General features: G+C 43.9%; 1 pseudogene; it reads left to right on the forward strand.

Annotated features, from left to right (window-relative positions):
- Positions 1–15,613: 15,613 nt before the first annotated feature.
- Positions 15,614–17,212, forward strand: LOC102251951 (annotated as a pseudogene).
- Positions 17,213–18,084: the final 872 nt, after the last annotated feature.

Raw genomic sequence — 18,084 nt, forward strand, 5'->3', positions numbered from 1 at the left:
ATCATGTGATATTTATCTTTCTCTGACTGGCTTATTTCACTTAGCATAATGCTCTCCAGTTCCATCCATGCTGTTGCAAATGGTAAGAACTCCTTCTTTTTTACCACAGCATAGTATTCCATTGTAACACCAGTCCCTCAGGGCAGTCTTCTGACACAAACACTGCCAGCCCCTTGTGGACACAGCATTACAGAGCCCTGTGTGTCAGGATGCAGAGGTCCCCAAAGCCTGACTAGACCATAATGAAGTCATAAATTCATGGGAGGAGGAGAGCCCCAAACATATCTTTTCAGGTTGTTTTTCACCGCGATGTACAGAGACAGGTGTGAAATCCCAGGTGTCATCCCTAGAGCTTCTTTATGGGACTGAAATAAAGCCATGAGAGCAAGGAGAAGCCAAGCTGCTCTCATCACAGGAAACTAAGGGAGAGATCTCAGCACTGTTATTCCCTTATAAATGCCCCGTTTTCCTTCTAGCTGTTCCTTCATCTGGCACACCAGCCTGGCACAGGTGCCATGGTGTTTCCACAGGATGCGGGCTTACAGTGATGGTGGGAATCTACTGCCCTACACAGAGGTCACTTTTCCCTTCAGAGAGCTGATCCTGTAGACTCCCTCCAGCTCTATGCCCTCTTCAGCTTAGCTTAGATGCAGGGATTTGAATCTATTGGCCAGCCCCTGCCTTGTTATTCTCTCTGATTTGTCTCTTCCTGGCCCTGCAGCCTTTACACACTCCATGCAATGTGACTTATTGGAGCTGTTTTCAACACCTAAAGCCAAGTGTCTATAGAGATAGATCGGGACTTGGTATTCGCTGGGTTTTTTCCCCTTTTATATTAAATCAAGAACCAGACAGCCCTAGCCAGTTTGGCTCAGTGGATAGAGCATCGGCCAGTGGACTGAAGGGTCCCAGGTTCTATTCTGGTCAAGGGCACATACCTGGTATGCAAGCTCGATCAGGGTGCGTGCAGGAAGCAACCAATCAATATGTCTCACATTGATGTTTCTCTCTCTATCCCCCTCCCTCCCTTCCACTCTCTCTAAATATCAATGGAAAAATATCCTAGGGGGAGGATTAACAAAACCAAAAAAAGTAAAAAAAAAAAATGTTTACTAGTAAAGTGGAACTAGAATTTGACCCAGTGATCCCACCCTTAGGAATATCCTAAGAACCCCAAAACACCAATCATAAAGAATTTTTGTACCCCTATGGTCATAGCAGAGTTATTTACAATAGCCAAGATCTGGAAACAGCCCGAATGCCCACCAGTAGATGAGTGGATAAAAAACATGTGGTACATTTACATCATGAAATATTATGCAGCTGTAGAAAAGAAGAATCTCTTCCCTTTGACACAGCATGGAGGGACATGGAGAGTATCATGCTAAGCAAAATAAGCCAGTCAGAGAAAGACAAGTATCACATGATCTCAGTCATATGTGGAATCTAATGAAGAAAATAAACTGATTAGCAAAATAGATCCAGAGACATAGAAGCATGGAATAGACAAATGAATGTCAGAAGCAAGGGGTAGGAGGTGGGAAGTGATTAAACAAAGAACTTATACACATATGCGCATAACCTACGACACAGACAATAGTGCAACGAGGCTTGGGGGCAGGGGTGGCATGGATGGTATCAATGTGGAAAAAAGGGACATATGTAATACTTTCAACAATAAAGATAAAAAATTTTTAAAGTACAGATTAGTAGTCAAAACAGTCACAGGAATATAAAGTACAGCATAAGGACTATAGTCAGTACTAATGTAATAACTATGTATGATGTCAGGTGGGTACTAGAATTATCAGGGGATCACTTGATAAATTATTGTCTAACCACTATTCAGTACATCAAAAACTAATATAAAATAATATTGAATGTCAAGTGTAATTGAAAAATAAAATAATTTTTAAACCCCCAATAAACAAATACTTAACAAAAAATAAAAAGAATAAAAACAATCCCATTTACTATTGCAACAACAAAAAAAGTAAAGTACTTAGGAATAAAGTCAACCAAGGAGGTAAAAGACCTATACTTAGAAAATTATAGGATATTGAAGAAAAAATTGAGGAAGATATAAATAAGTGGAAACATATAATGTGTTCAAGAACTGGAAGAATTAAATCTTTAAGATGTCCATACTACCCAAAGCCATCAATAGATTCAAAACAATTCCTATTAAAATACCAATAGCATATTTCACAAATCTAGAACAAATATTCCAAAAATTTATATGAAACCAAAAAAGTCCCCAAATAGCTTCAGCAATCTTGAGAAAGAAGAAAAAAGTTGGAGGGATCACAATACAGGATATCAAACTATACTACAAAGCCACTGTAATCAAAACAGCCTGGTACTGTCATAACAACAGGCATACAGATCAAAGGAGCATAACAGGGAGCCCAGAAATAAACCCACACCTTTATGGTCAATTAATATTTGAAAAGGAGGCAAAAGCATACAAAGGAGTAAAGACAGTCTCTTCAATAAAGGGTGTTGGGAAAATTGGACAGGTACATGCAAAAAAAAAAAATGACCGCCAACTTATACCAGACACAGGAATAAACTCAAAAGAGATAAAAGACTTAAATGTTAAAAATAAATAAATAAAAATCCTAGAAGAAAACATAGGCAGTACTGCTTCTCCTGCTGGAATGCTCCCTGGATCTCTGCTCCTCCCTGCTGAACAACCTGATTTCTCCTCTCTGAGCTGAAGCCCGAAGTGAGCATCAGGCTGCAGGGCTGCATTCACGGCTCCTCTCAGTTCTTCTCCATGTCTGCCTTCCAGGTTCACTGGCACTTGCCTTCAGATGTTTCAATGAGTGGATATCTCGGATGTGTTTATGCATTGAGCAGGAAAACCTTTGCTGAATTAGAGCAGCTCAAATTGCTGAAACTTCAAGGAAACATACCAAGGGGCTCTCTCACACCGCCATTCCTCTGCTGTCATTCTCCAGGCCTGTTGTACGTGGCATTTCAAGCTCCATTCCACCCCTTCTTGTAATTTCGCCATCTCTGAATTTTTGCATCAGACACATGTAACGCCAGCCTGCAGGTATTGTAGAATTAAGTCATATATACTTAATGATATCTCTAGATAGTAGTTTTTGGCATCATCCCTACTGTGCAGGTTGGATCACTGGGGAGGCCCAAAGAGACACAATGGCTTTTCCAGGACACTAAACTGATCAGAAAAAGAAGAGGTCTGAACTCACTTAGCTCTTCGGAAAACTGAAACATTGGTTACTTTCCCAGGGAGGGCTGTATTGGAGATCTGTGTATATTTATGGAGGTGTCATGGGTGGGCAGTTAACAGCCTTGAGTGGACTTCAGGTAAGTTGATCCAAAGAAAAGGCCCAGGTAACGGAAACTTGAAGAAGTTACCTCACTTCCTTGGTGACAAAACAAAACAGAAGTTAGAGCTCTGGTAACCAGGCACCCACATTCTAGACACAGGCCCCTATCTAGCTCACTTGACTGGAGACAATTGAGAGAGTGGGATGTTCTCCTGTGGTCTCCGGACTTTCTTAGGCTGTTTCAGTCCCTGTAGACAGTGACTCTGGCCTTCCCTCTAATGTCAGTTGTCATTTAGCAATGTGTAGTCTCAGGTAACTGATGGCCGACAGAAGCAGGCCAATCGAGGTAAGCCTACAACTGTGATCCTACGTGGGCATCATTCAGCCCTTGCCGCTTCTTGTGTGTGCGTTGGGATGGGGGAAATGGCAGGAGGAAAGGGTGGCCTTCCTGGGCAGGAGCAGTTTGTTAGTTAAGGGAAGACTGTAGGTCAAGGCTGGCAGAATAAGAAGTCAGTGCTTGGGAACAAGCTCTTCCAACCACTTGTAATTTGGGGCCACTGGGGTGTGAATTTGTTTCCTTCATAGCTTAGGGTCTACACAGATGCCCCTCTGTACCTGATAAGGGAAGAAGAATTTAGGGTGGGGGTTCCAGGCAGCCCCCTGATATTACCTGGCCTAGATACCAGACAGTCTTTATAGAGTTCCACCCAAGAGAGAATGGAACAGCAAATGGACATGTACAACTCCTCCATCCTTGGACAGGTAGCAGATGCACGAGACCAACAACAGTCAGAGCCGGTCTGAGGTGAGAGTAGGCACAGAGGCATCTGTACACCAGGATGTTAAGATGACCAGGACGAGCCCAGATCCCAGACTCCAATCTGGAAACTCTTTTGTGGGCCTCCCAGGCTTTGCCACCAGAGTGTCCCACTTCCAAAAGATATTTGTGGATATAATGGGAAAAAATGGTATGTTGTTTGGCTCCACAGTAGACCATGAGCATCTGGAATTTTCCTAACTGTTGTTTGAACTACCTGCTCCAGCTATCCTGTGTAGCAGTCAGCTATTGCACCAGACCTACTCCAAGCCTTACTTGTTATCATACGTAATAGAATGATTTATATATAGAAAGGAAGAATGAGATTAAGCTAGTCTATAGGTTTGCATGCAACCTGTTACCTCACAGAAAAGGACCACCCATCGTCATTATTTTCACGATGTCCCATAAGAGAGTCCATTTGCCACATGATGCAACCTTTCAAGGCCCTTGGACCTCAGCATGATTCAATTCATTTGACGTGTCAGCAGTCAGTGGGAAACATCTAAAGTGTGTTTTAATGACATGTTATTAGTTTGCTTGTGCTGCCAAAACATGGTGCCATGTTGGTGTAAATTGTAAAGACATTTATTTCTTTACAATTCTGGGAGCTAGAAGTTTGAGATCAGGGTGTGGCAGAATTGGTTTTTCGTGAGGCCCCTCTTCTTCTCCTGTAGATGAGCACCTTTCATATTCTTGCTCACATCTGTTTAACTGGTGCTTCTCTGTTACCTGACCTATTCTTATAAGGACACTACTTATATTGGATTAGATTCCACCCCAATGCAACTCTATTGACCTTATTTCCTTAAAGACCATCAATCCAAATACAGGCACATTTTGATGTAATAGGACTTTAGACTTCAAATTGTGAATTTGGGGAACACAGTTCAGCTCTTAATGTATGCTAAGTCTTGGCTGCTTCCTTGCATTCAGCCTGACTTGGAATTTGCCATTTTTTTACATTTCAACCAAACTGGGTCAGGTCATCCAATGCTATCATGGTGATCCTTGATGTGCACTTGTTTCAGTGGCACTTTGAGTCACCTGTCAGCTTTATGCCAACCACAGGGATTCCCTCCTTTCTGAGTCATCTGCCCAAAACCTTTCTCTGTGATGGGCAATCTCCCTTCCTGAAAGCTCCAACTATTTGCTCCTTTACCAAATCTGGAATCTCCATAACCATGGTATCAAAACTTGGTTTAATATAAAAGGAAAAACAATCAGTGTCTTCATTTGAAATCAAGAGGGTTCTCATAGTAAGTGTCTATGTACATGGTCTCCAAATTGGGGAGAGTTAGCATTCTCCAGGAACTTTCCCTCCTTGTCAGGGGCAGATCAAGCCTCAGTGGCTTAGAGGGAACGTGGTGCCGCCCTCTAGAACTCAGAATCTTTAGACGGTTCGAAGGTTCTCAGTTCTTTTTTTTAAATTAAATCTTTATTGTTGAAAGATTACATATGTCCCCTTTTTCCCCCATTGACCCTTTCTAGCCTGCCCAAAGATTCTCAGTTCTGACCTGAAGGAGCTTGAGCTGCCCTCTAGAACTCAGAATCTTTAGACGGTTCAAAGGTTCTCAGTTCTTTTTTAAAATTAAATCTTTATTGTTGAAAGATTACATATGTCCTCTTTTTCCCCTATTGACCCTTTCTAGCCCACCCAAAGATTCTCAGTTCTGACCTGAAGGAGCTTGAGCAGCCATTTGACATCCCTAAGCCTCTGTTTTCTCATCTCTATAATCAAGTTGTTGGTTGCATACTCACAGGGACAATGCTCCTAATACAGACTATTCATACAGGAATGTGTGCTGTTCCTCAGCTAACAAAATGCCCGAAGGGAATCTATATTTATAAAAGCCTAAGTGACCAAACGACTGAACAACTTGTTGACCATTCGCTATGATGCACACTGACCACCAGGGGGCAGACGCTCAATGCAGGAGCTGCCCCTGGTAGTCAGTGCGCTCCCACAGCCAACCTCCCCCAGCCAGCCAACCTCCTGTGGTCCCTCCCCCCGGCCAGCTGGGTGGTCAGTGTGCTCCCACAGCCAATCTCCCGTGGCCAGTGGCTGGCCAACCTCCCACAGTTCCTCCACCTGGCCAGTCAGCCCCGATCGGTCCCGATCACCAGCCAGGCCGAGGCACCCCACCTGGGCCTAATCCAGCAGTCGGACATCCCCTGAGGGGTCCCAGATTGGAGAGGGTGCAGGCTGGGCTGAGGGGGCGTCAGTCAGCCCCGATCAGTCCCGATCACCAGCCAGGCCGAGGGACCCCACCTGGGCCTAATCCAGCAGTCAGACATCCCCTGAGGAGTCCCAGATTGGAGAGGGTGCAGGCTGGGCTGAGGGGGACCCCCCCCATGCACGAATTTCTTGCACCGGGCCTCTAGTTGTATAATACTCCCCCACCCACTACACTCACATTGTACATATGAAGCTTGAAGTTTTTTCCTGGCTGGGCACTCCTGTCCCTCCACACATGTCCCTGAAGAACTGGGAGTTCCTGGGTGAGATCCAGACCTTGATCCTTTCAGTGGCTCATGGTGATGTTGCTGACATTATGTCCCTTCTTGTTTCACTTAGTGTGAAGATGAGATAAGCTTGTCCCTGGATGAGGCTTGCACCTTGAGGGCCCTCCAGAAGGGATAACACAGAAGGGTCTTGTACTGTCTATGGTATCACCCTTCCCATTTAGAACCATCATTTACATAGCTACCTACCTGCTCACCTATCTGGCATTCAACGCCACCCAACATCTCCTGGACCAGCTTTTCACTAGATGAGCACGGGCCACCTCCTCTGCCCACCTCCAGCTTGTGTCCTGGAAATATCTCTTCATCACTCTGAGCCTCACTGTGCTTCTCTGAAAAGTGCAAGGTAGAAAATAAACCTTATACACTTTTGGTGGGATTAACTGGTAATTACCTGTGCTGGACCTGCATAGTTCTTCATCTTTATGCATCTCTACTCCCCCATGAAAACCCCTCTGTCTTTTTCTTCAGTGGTCTGTGGCCATTTTGACTTTGACAAAGCAAATGGAAAAAGCAACCTGTCAAGGAGATTGAGATGCCATCTATTTGGTGCTGGGTTTTGTCCTATATGTGGCCAGATTATGAAAACCTGGGATCAGCAGAGAAGCCTCAGGCTCACTCAGATATTTGAGATAATTTTGGATGGAGATCATTCATTCAATGATACATATGATACACCTGCTATATGCGGGCACTTTGAGACACTTAGCATAACTCACTGAACAATCTCTGAACTTCAGTTTAGTCATGGAGTCAGACAGACTGGACATCATTTGACTGGAAATATTCTTCATCACTCTGAGCCTCACTGTGCTTCTCTGAAAAGTGCAAGGTAGAAAATAAACCTTATATACTTTTGGTGGGATTAACTGGTAATTACCTGTGCTGGGACCTACAGAATATACTGCTGGACCTGCATAGTTATTCATCTTTATGCATCTCTACTCCCCCATGAAAAGCCCTCTGTCTTTTTCTTCAGTGGTCTGTGGCCATTTTGACTTTGACAAAGCAAATGGAAAAAGCAACCTGTCAAGGAGATTGAGATGCCATCTATTTGGTGCTGGTTTTTGTCCTATATGTGGCCAGATTATGAAAACCTGGGATCAGCAGAGAAGCCTCAGGCTCACTCAGATATTTGAGATAATTTTGGATGGAGATCATTCATTCAATGATACATATGATACACCTGCTACATGCGGGCACTTTGAGACACTTAGCATAACTCACGGAACAATCTCTGAACTTCAGTTTAGTCATGGAGTCAGACAGACTGGACATCATTTGAGGTCTCTTCCTCATATATTACGGATGGTACCCTCATAGCATTCTCTGCATCAGGAGGTATTTTCCAAATGCTGGCCAGAATGATGGATCACAGGACAATATAAAAAAAGAAAGTAATTTTTGAGTCCAGAAGAAGGGCCTCATCTTTCTACAGAACATGTGTTGGAAGGAACAGCATCAGAATACATGTGAAGTGCCTGCATATATGTGTTTATGTAGTAGTCGCTGTTACTGACAATGCTTTATAATCATTGCTATTCATTTCAGTGCGTCATTTGACTCACACATCCATCCTTTGACATGAAGAGTCTGATGCCAAGAAATCTCAAGCCCGTGAAACTCAATTTCAGATGACTCTAAGAAAAATATTCATTTTCAGTGTATCTACTGTTATTGTTGCTGTTGTTGTAAGTTCCTGAGTGTTGTGAGCTCTTCACATGTCGGACCTGGAATCAAAAGTTGTCATTAATTAAGTGTTGAAGGGATTGTGAAAGGATTTCAATCTAACATGGAACTGGAGGCTATGAAATGGAGAAAGAAGCTCATGCACGTGCTCTTAGAATGGAACTTGAGAAGTGAGAGACTGACTTCCCGCAAATGCCTGGTTTACAGATCACAAAGACTTACCTCCTGACCAAGGAACATCTGCCAAAAATGTCTCCCCGCCTGCAAGGCAATACATTTACTGCTTGGACTCTGCCTGGAATTCCTCCTCTTTGTTCTCCTTGTCCATAAATACAGCCCCCCTCCCCGCCAAAGCCTCAATGGATTCTCCTGTAGCTTGCTACCGCATGCATTTCTCAAATTGCAATTCCTCTGTTATTCCTGAATAAACCCAATTGTTGTTAGTTCAAGCTTGCCTCGGTTTACCTCTTTATTTAGGTTGAACAGGATAATTGACCCCAAAGGAATATATGTTTTCATGATTATAAGTTTGTTATGCTCCATCAAAAAAAAAGTAGAAAACAAACTCAATTGAGGATAAAAATAACATAAAAATTAGACTCTCTAGTAATTTCTACTACTAAGATTTTTGTGAATTTCAATATTCATGCATATACATATTTTCATTTCCCCTCTAAGCCTATTTAATTTCTTAATTTTTCTGACCATCAAAAAATCATGAACATAACTCTAATGGATGGACCCTAAGCAGCTAGATGGTCCCTAATATCCACAGAAATGGGTGATTTCCCCCACGAAAGGTGAGTGAGCGATGAGAGAAGCGATCTACTATGGGTGATTCTGTAGAGACCATTTGGGTGCCAGTTAGAACCCTCCTTGCCTGTGAGCCTGGTGGGGGGGGAGGACAATGGAGCCAGAAAAGACACTGGGAAGGATGTGGAGGTCACAGAAGCTGAGGAAAGAAACAGAAATTAAATCTAAAGTGTGCTATCCCTGTAGGAGAGTGGTGGCAGTGGTGGTGGCTCTAGTTATAAAAATGTATGCATCTCTCTATGCACCATTTACCCTAGAGTCAGGGCATCATCGTTGGTTGCATGTGGGAAAAGAGGAGGAGTGAACCGTGTCCCCCACAATTTAGTGGACATATCTATGCATGTCCTCCAAACTCCTTCCCATCCAGATTGGGGGGGGTGGGGATAGGTAGGGAGGCAGGTTCCTATTTTTAAGTAAAGGGTGGGGATAACACGTACACAGGAGTTTGAAATAGTCACTGTTGGGGGTGGTGAGTGAGGCCATATGGGTGTAACCTATAAGGATAAGGAGAGATTGTGAGGAAGGGAAGGTGAGTGAGGGATGAGAGAAGCGATCTACTATGAGTGATTCTGTAGAGACCATTTGGGTGCCAGTTAGAACCCTCCTTGCCTGTGAGCCTGGTGGGGGGGGAGGACAATGGAGCCAGAAAAGACACTGGGAAGGATGTGGAGGTCACAGAAGATGAGGACAGAAACAGAAATTAAATCTAAAGTGTGCTATCCCTGTAGGGGAGTGGTGGAAGTGGTGGTGGCTCTAGTTATAAAAATGTATGCATCTATCTATGCACCGTTTACCCTGGAGTCAGGGCATCATCATTGGTTGCAAGTGGGAAAAGAGGAGTGAACCCTGTCCCCCACAATTTAGTGCACATTTCTATGCATGTCCTCTAAACTCCTTCCCATCCAGATTGGGGGGGAGGGATGGGTAGGGAGGCAGGTTTCTATTTTTAAGTAAAGGGTGGGGATAACAGGTACACAAGAGTTTAAAATATTCACTGTGGGGGGTGTTGAGTGAGGCCATATGGGTGTGTAACCTATAAGGATAAGGAGAGATTGTGAGGAAGGGAGGAAAGAGATCTTTAATGAAGAGACAACTCACTCTAATGATTAGAGCAGTGGTTCTCAACCTTGGCTGCACATTAGAATCACCTGGGAATCTTTTTAAAATCCTGAATTCTGGGTCTCATCCTCGGGAAAGGAGTGGTGGAAGTGGTGGTGGCTCTAGTTATAAAAATGTATGCATCTATCTATGCACCGTTTACCCTGGAGTCAGGGCATCATCATTGGTTGCAAGTGGGAAAAGAGGAGTGAACCCTGTCCCCCACAATTTAGTGCACATTTCTATGCATGTCCTCTAAACTCCTTCCCATCCAGATTGGGGGGGAGGGATGGGTAGGGAGGCAGGTTTCTATTTTTAAGTAAAGGGTGGGGATAACAGGTACACAAGAGTTTAAAATATTCACTGTGGGGGGTGTTGAGTGAGGCCATATGGGTGTGTAACCTATAAGGATAAGGAGAGATTGTGAGGAAGGGGGAAAAGAAATATTTAATGAAGAGACAACTCACCCATTAGAGTGATGATGGCTGGACCATCACAGCTGGGATTCATTAAAAGACAGAGTACTCACCTGGCAGACAGAAAATCCACCCTCCCAGCCAAAGAGAGGCAAAAAAGCTTTGCTCAAAGTACTTTGAAATGTGAGGCCCCAATAAGAGTCTGAACTAAGGCCAGAAGCTTGCTGCCACCGAGCCCACTCAATGGGGAGAAGGAGACCCACAAAGCCCCTCACTAATGATGTAGACACTGACATCAGAAGCTGGGGAGAAAACATCCCAAGTACTTGGGCTGGGAACCTCATCATTTCAAAGATGGCAGGGAGAAGATACCTAGGTCTACGGCTTTATAAGTATTGGTCCACGTTCTCCCAAGCCTGGACATGAGGTTGGGGTGGGGAATGGGCCTTTCCATTACTAGGTGCTTGGGTTTCTGTAGCCACCTAATACTCACTGCTGGGGGGTGGCCCAAGTCTGGTGGGTGTGACCCGCAAAGGTAGAGAAAGATAGGGTGAGGAGAGGATGGAATGAGGAAAAGGGAGGAATAAAGAAGGAGCATATGGGACCAGCTAAGATGAAAAAAAAAAAAAAAGAAATAGCAGCGTCTCACCATTGAAGTAGAGACTATCCTGGACAAGGGTGAGTGGCCCAGTGGGGTCAGCTGGCTCAGCAACCAGTACAGCGGTTCCCTGTCCAACTCGGGAACCATGGTTTCAGGGTGGTGGGTGCAGACAGCGTCCACTCCAGTGGCTGTTCCATCCTTCTCAGGCCTGAGGAGGGTAGATGGGGAGGATGATAATAAATGAGATTCCTAAGGAAGGGTCCTGAGACACCTGGGGCCAGGACAGGAAGGGGGCAGAGAAAATCAGGAGGCTGGCAAAGAGGTGAGAATCCAGATTAGATGCTCTGAGTGCCGTATTGGTCCATGTTCTCCCAAGCCTGGACGTGAGGTTGGGGTGGGGAATGGCCCTTTTCATTACTAGGTGCTTAGGTTTCTGTAGCCACCTTATACTCACTGCTAGGGGGGTGGCCCGCGTCTGGTGGGTATGATCCACACAGGTAGAGAAAGATAGGGTGAGGAGGGGATGGAATGAGGAAAAGGGAGGAATAAAGAAGGAGCATATGGGACCAGCTAAGATGAAAAAAAGAAAAAAGCAGCATCTCACCACTGAAATAGAGACTATCCGGGACAAGGGTGGGTGGCTCAGCTCCCAGAGCAGCCGTTCCCTGTCCAACTCGGTAACCATGGTTTCAGGGTGGTGGGTGCAGACAGCGTCCACTCCAGTGGCTGTTCCATCCTTCTCAGGCCTGAGGAGGGTAGATGGGGAGGATGATAATAAATGAAATTCCTAAGGAAGGGTCCTGATACACCTGGAGCCAGGACAGGAAGGGGCCAGAGAAAATCAGGAGGCTGGCAAAGAGGTGAGAATCCAGATTAGATGCTCTGAGTGCACTGACTATAGGCTATGCTGAGACTGTGAGCAGAATCAATGGGTGAGAGAATTCTTATTAAATTGAAGAAAACTTTATCTTCACAGCATGGGAATAGGACACGTGAAGAGCTGAAATTGGGATTAAAACAAGTGAAAACGGGATGTTTGTCTTGAGAGAAATCCTGGGGACAGAATGGAAAACCTAAAGGAAATGCCCTCATTGACCAAACAAAGGGGAGGAAAAAATACAGAAGGATGGCCAGGCTAGGGGCTGTCCCTAGAATGCGGGTGCCTGGTTACCAGAGTTCTAACTTCTGTTTTGTTCAGTTACCAAAAAAGTGAGGTCACTCCTTTGAGGTTCTGTTACCTGGGCCTCTTCCTTTAATTAGACCCACCTAAAGGGCTTGCTTGCTGCTCTTGCCCATGTCATCGCCATAACTACACACAGATATCCAAAACAGCCCTTCTCACTGCTCCCCGGGAATGTAACCAGGGCCCCAGCTTTGAGGAGACAGAGCTGAGTTCAGACCTCTTTTTTCTGATCAGTTCTACATCCTAAAAAGGCTGTCTGCCTCTCAGGGCTTCCGCAGTATCCCAACCTGCACAGGGAAGATAATGCCAGGAACTATTTTCCAAAGTTAATGTCAGGTGTATATGACACAAACCCTGTATACAACACCTGTGGGCTGGTGTCACAGGAGTTGGATGCAAAAATTCAGAGATGGCAGAATTACAAAAAGGAACTGGATGGAGCCTTGAATACCACTTAAAACAGGCCTGGTTTTCAGCCATGTGACCTGGTAAAAGTCACACCTTCCTTGGGCACGTTTTAAGGTTTTCACCTTTACAGGGTTGTCATTCATACCATAAAACCTTCTATGGGCTCCTGTTATAGTTAGAATCAGACCTTGTGCCTCCTGTAACCCTACATAGCTTCCACAATGGTTCCCAGTGGTCCCCACCTCCTTGTATGCACATCTTTGTGTCACCACTAAGTGGTTAACAACCAGCTTCTGAACAACAGAAAATAGCCAAAGTGATGTCATTTTGTCCCTAACAATATTTGCATGGGGGGTGTGAGACTCAAGAGGATATAGAAAGATCCAGAGAAGGGCCTGGGGGTCAGTAATCCAAGGGACAGTGGCTGTCCCAGGTGGAATGCTGGAAAGAGCTTGACGCCAAAAAAAAAAAAAAACCAGTCCTAGAGGAATGTGGGTAACTATTTGACATCAGTCTGGATACATCCAGATGCAATGCCGTGTTGTTTCACTTACAAATTATGTCACTTCCCTCTTATTTACTTTGAGTCTTTTTCCTTTTTCTTTCCTGCTGTTTTAATTCCTTCCTCTCTCCCTCTCTGTCTCTAGCTCCCTCTCTCTTTTCTTTATCTGTCATATATTTTTGGGGGGTTAGGGTACTACAAGCATCTAGAGCAGTGGTTCTCAACCTTCCTAATGCCGCGACCCTTTAATACAGTTCCTCATGTTGTGGTGACCCCCAATTTCATTGTTACAAATTGAACATAATTAAAGCATAGTGATTAATCACAAAAACAATATGTAATTATATATGTGTTTTCCGATGGTCTTAGGCGACCCCTGTGAAAGGGTCTTCGACCCCCAAAGGGGTCACGACCCACAGGTTGAGAACCGCTGATCTAGAGGGTATGGGACAGTATGCTGCTAATTATCCTACAATGCAGAGGACAGCCATCCACCACAAAACTATGGGACCTAGAATGTCAATAGTGACCATATACCAAGAGCTCCCATGTCAGACAATGTCATGCCTTTGTGGTAAGGAAAGATGCTTGATATAATTTCAGTCTTCTTGAACTTATTGAGGTTTGATGTGTGGTCTAGTATGCAACCTATTCTGGAAAATATTCCACTTGAGAAAAATATGAAAGCTGCAGTTTTTGGATGAAATGCTGTATAAATGTCTATCAAATCAAACTTATACTATGGCAGTTAAGGTCATTATTCATTTTCTAAAACACAATATTGTTTTTAAAACAGTTGACTAATCATCTCATGCAACATTTAACTCTCAAAATGACCCATTAAGTCAAGTGCTTTTATCATCATAGTTATTACAGGTGAGAAAATAAAGCCAAAAGGCCAGATCACTACATCACAGTCAAATCGCTTGTCTGTGCCGGTTCCAAGTTTTGAACATGGAACTGTCTGCCTCCCCAGCCCTCTACACACTCCAAAAGTGTAGAAAGGAGACTCAAAAAGGTGGAGTGGAAAACAGGAAAAATAGTGAGCAGTAAAAACTCTCACCAGGTATTGTGCAACTTAGTCTGAGTAGCTAAACTTCCCAGAGAATGGCTGCATGTCCTCTGCATGGCACAGGTTGCTGATGGTAAAGCTGAGGGTGAAGGGCACCAGGCCAGGGCCAGCAGCTGCAGTGAAGGAGGAAGGGAGAGGCCATGCCCTGAGTCAGATTGGACCACTGGGGCAAAGGGTCACTGGCTCACAACCCCTGCTGCTCAGGGAGCCCCATCATCTTGGAGATACCAGAGAAAAAGTGTTCATGCCTTGGGCTCTTTATAGGTATCATTTTCTGTTCATCGGAGACTGGACATGGAGTAGGGGTGGGAAGTGAAGGCGGTGGTGTGTTTTATTTTATACTAGAGGCCAGATGCACGATATTCGTGCACGGGTAGGGTCCCTAGGCCTGGCCGGATCAGGGCCAATCTGTGGGGCGACCGGTGGGGCAATCAGGGGGACCCCCGCTGGCACCTGCCTTGGCCTGCCTGGGGCCTGCGGGCTGGGGGCAGCTTCTGCATTGAGTGTTTGCCCCCTGGTGGTGAGTGCACATCATAGCAACCAGTTGTTCCGCTGGTCATTCCGATTGCATATTAGGCTTTTATTCTGTAGGATGGTTTCCAATTATGACCACAGACAGAAACCAAAAGATGGTGGTATCAGGGTGTTACACAAATGAGCAAAAGATGGTGCCTGTATGTTAGCCCCTATGCTATTTATTGATTTACAGCAGGCTGGGATCCATTAGCACAACCTGCCTTGGCCTGCCTGGGGCCTGCGGGCTGGGGGCAGCTCCTGCATTGAGTGTCTGCACCTGGTGGTGAGTGCACATCCTAGCAACCAGTTGTTCTGCCGGTCGTTCCGATTTGCATATTAGGCTTTTATTCTATAGGATGGTTTCCAATTATAACCACAGACAGAAACCAAAAGATGGTGGTATCAGGGTGTTACACAAATGAGCAAAAGATGGTGCCTGTATGTTAGCCCCTATGCTATTTATTGATTTACAGCAGGCTGGGATCCATTAGCACAAAAGCCTGCAGGACTAAACTCAATTTTATGTGTCCAATTGTTTCACAAAAAAGCCCAAACAAGTGTATATTAGCCATTTCGAGCCTGCCCGCTTCACATAACCTGTAACTTTGAACCTAACATCTGATAGCTGTAGAAACGATAAACCTTACTCTTAGTAATCCTTTAACCCAGCTCTGCGGGACCGGGACCGGGACCTTAAAGATAACTACACTGACTTAAAATGGTGATAAAAAATGGCTGCTCTGGAGGGCAAAATCTGTCATCAAATTGACTATTATTTTGGTGACTTCAATTTACCACCGGACAAATTTTTAAAGGAATAAATCAAAGTAGATGAAGGCTGTGTATCTTTGGAATAATTTTAAAATTCCATAGGTTAAACCATCTAACAACAGACTTTAATGTAATAGTAGAAACACTGAGTTAATGAAAGGCAGAACTCATGAAAATAAGTGAAGATAAAACCAAATTCATATCTTCAAACAAACCCCTCCCTGAAGTGACTGATGAGTATTTTTTTTAAATATATTTTATTGATTTTTTACAGAGAGGAGAGGAGAGGGATAGAGAGTTAGAAACATCGATGAGAGAGAAACATCGATCAGCTGCCTCCTGCACACACTGTGCCCGCAACCAAGGTACATGCCCTTGACCGGAATCGAACCTGGGACCCTTCAGTCTGCAGGCCCACGCTTTATCCACTGAGCCAAACCAATTAGGGCATCTGATGAGTATTAAAATGAAAGCAGATCTGTTTATATTAAGGCTTCCCTACTGATGCAACCCTTGATGATGTAAAAGAATGGTTAGAAGATAAAGGTCAAGTACTAAATATTCAGATGAGAAGAAAATTGCACAGAGCATTTAAGGGATCAACATTTGCTGTGTTTGATAGCATTGAATCTGCTAAAAAGTTTATGGAGACCCCTGGACAAAAGTACAAAGACATAGATCTACTAATATTTTCAAGAAAGATTATTTTGCAAAAAAATACTTTGAAGAAAGAAAGCAAAATAAAGTGGAAGCTAAATTACTAGCTTAAAAAGAGCAAGAAGAAAAACAAAAATTAGCAGAAAATGCTGAAATGAAACCTCTAGATTAGAAGATAAGATTGGCTGCTTGTTGAAATTTGGGGGGAGGAGGGACCTAGATGATCAGACCTGGAGAGATGTGCGGATCCTTTTCCCAAATCACAGTGAAATAAAATGGATAGACTTTGTCAGAGAAGCAAAAGAGGGAATAATTCTGTTTAAAGAAAAAGCTAAGGAGGCACTGGATAAAACCAAAGATATAAATAATGGTAACCTACAAGTAAAGAACAAAGAAGTGACATAGAAGTACTAGATGGAGACTTGGAAAAAGAAACATTGAAAAAACTCACAGAAGATCAACAAGAATCCCTAAACAAATGGAAGTCAAAAGTTCACAGATTTAAAGGAGAAGGAAAGGGAAATCAAGCTGCCCAGACTGAGTCTGCTAAAGGAAACGTACAGTTCCAGGGTAAGAAAACTAGATTTGATAGTGATGATGAACGTGATGAAAATGGTGCATCTAGACCAGTAAAAAGAGCTACAGAAGAATCAGATAAAGAAGAACCTGCACCAAAACAATAGAAAATGGTGCGGGAGACCAGCAGTTTAGTAAACAGATTTTTTTATTCATTTTAATTCGTTTTTCAGCAGCTTTTGTCTTTGGAGGTTTTTTAAAAGAAAACCAAATTAGGTCCACATCAATGTTTGCCTGTAAGAACGGAAAATTTTTTGTTGTTTAGCTTGTTTTGTTTTGTTTTGTTATCCAAATAAGGATATTTTTTTATGTACAGTTGTATGTTATTTCAGATTATTCAAATATCAAAAGAAAGATTCTTGTACTAAATTGCCTTTGTAATATGATAATGCATTAGTACAAACTAATAAAATATATACTATATTAAAAGGAAAAAAATAATTCTTGTGGCTACAAAATGCTAAACCCACTACTGTCCTTCAGGGCTATCTAAACCAGAGTCTCTCCACTGGGCTGCTGAGTGACATTCCCTAGACACATAATCCTACACCCCCCCCCCCCCCCCCATCTCCTCTTCTGGGGGTTCTCTTACTTTTCTTCCCTTCTAAGTAGTGATCCTCATGCCATAACTTCTTGAAAGTGTCCTGCTCTGAGAGACCACCGCCCCCCCCCACCCTATGCAAACCTGTCAGTGTTGCCCAATATAGCTGGTGTGTGCTACTGCCATCTAGTGGTCACATCTTTTTTCTTTGATCAATCCAGAATTTCTTCAAAACCCATATTTTGGGTTTGCCTGGCATGAGAATAGGTAAGAAATGGGTAGTAAAAACCAAAAGCTTCCCTGACCGGTTTGGCTCAGTGGATAGAGTGTCGGCCTACGGACTCAAGGATCCCAGGTTCGATTCTGGTCAAGGGCATGTGTCGAGTAACACTCCCTCCACGTTCTGCGTGGAGTAGGGTTCGGTATCTGAAAGTAGAGCCGCACAACAAATGAGAGAAAAAGACACCAGATAATTTTGCAATATTGGGGGACCAGGCGGGCAAGTCCCGAAGGACTTCCACCCATGCTCAGGCTGCTCCAATCTTTTATTGATCTGGAGTAGCCCTTAGGGTAAGGAAGTTTCAATGACACACAGA

This window comes from Myotis brandtii, unplaced genomic scaffold (genome assembly GCF_000412655.1).
Source record: "Myotis brandtii unplaced genomic scaffold, ASM41265v1 scaffold534, whole genome shotgun sequence".
In the NCBI taxonomy this organism is placed as follows: domain Eukaryota; kingdom Metazoa; phylum Chordata; class Mammalia; order Chiroptera; family Vespertilionidae; genus Myotis; species Myotis brandtii.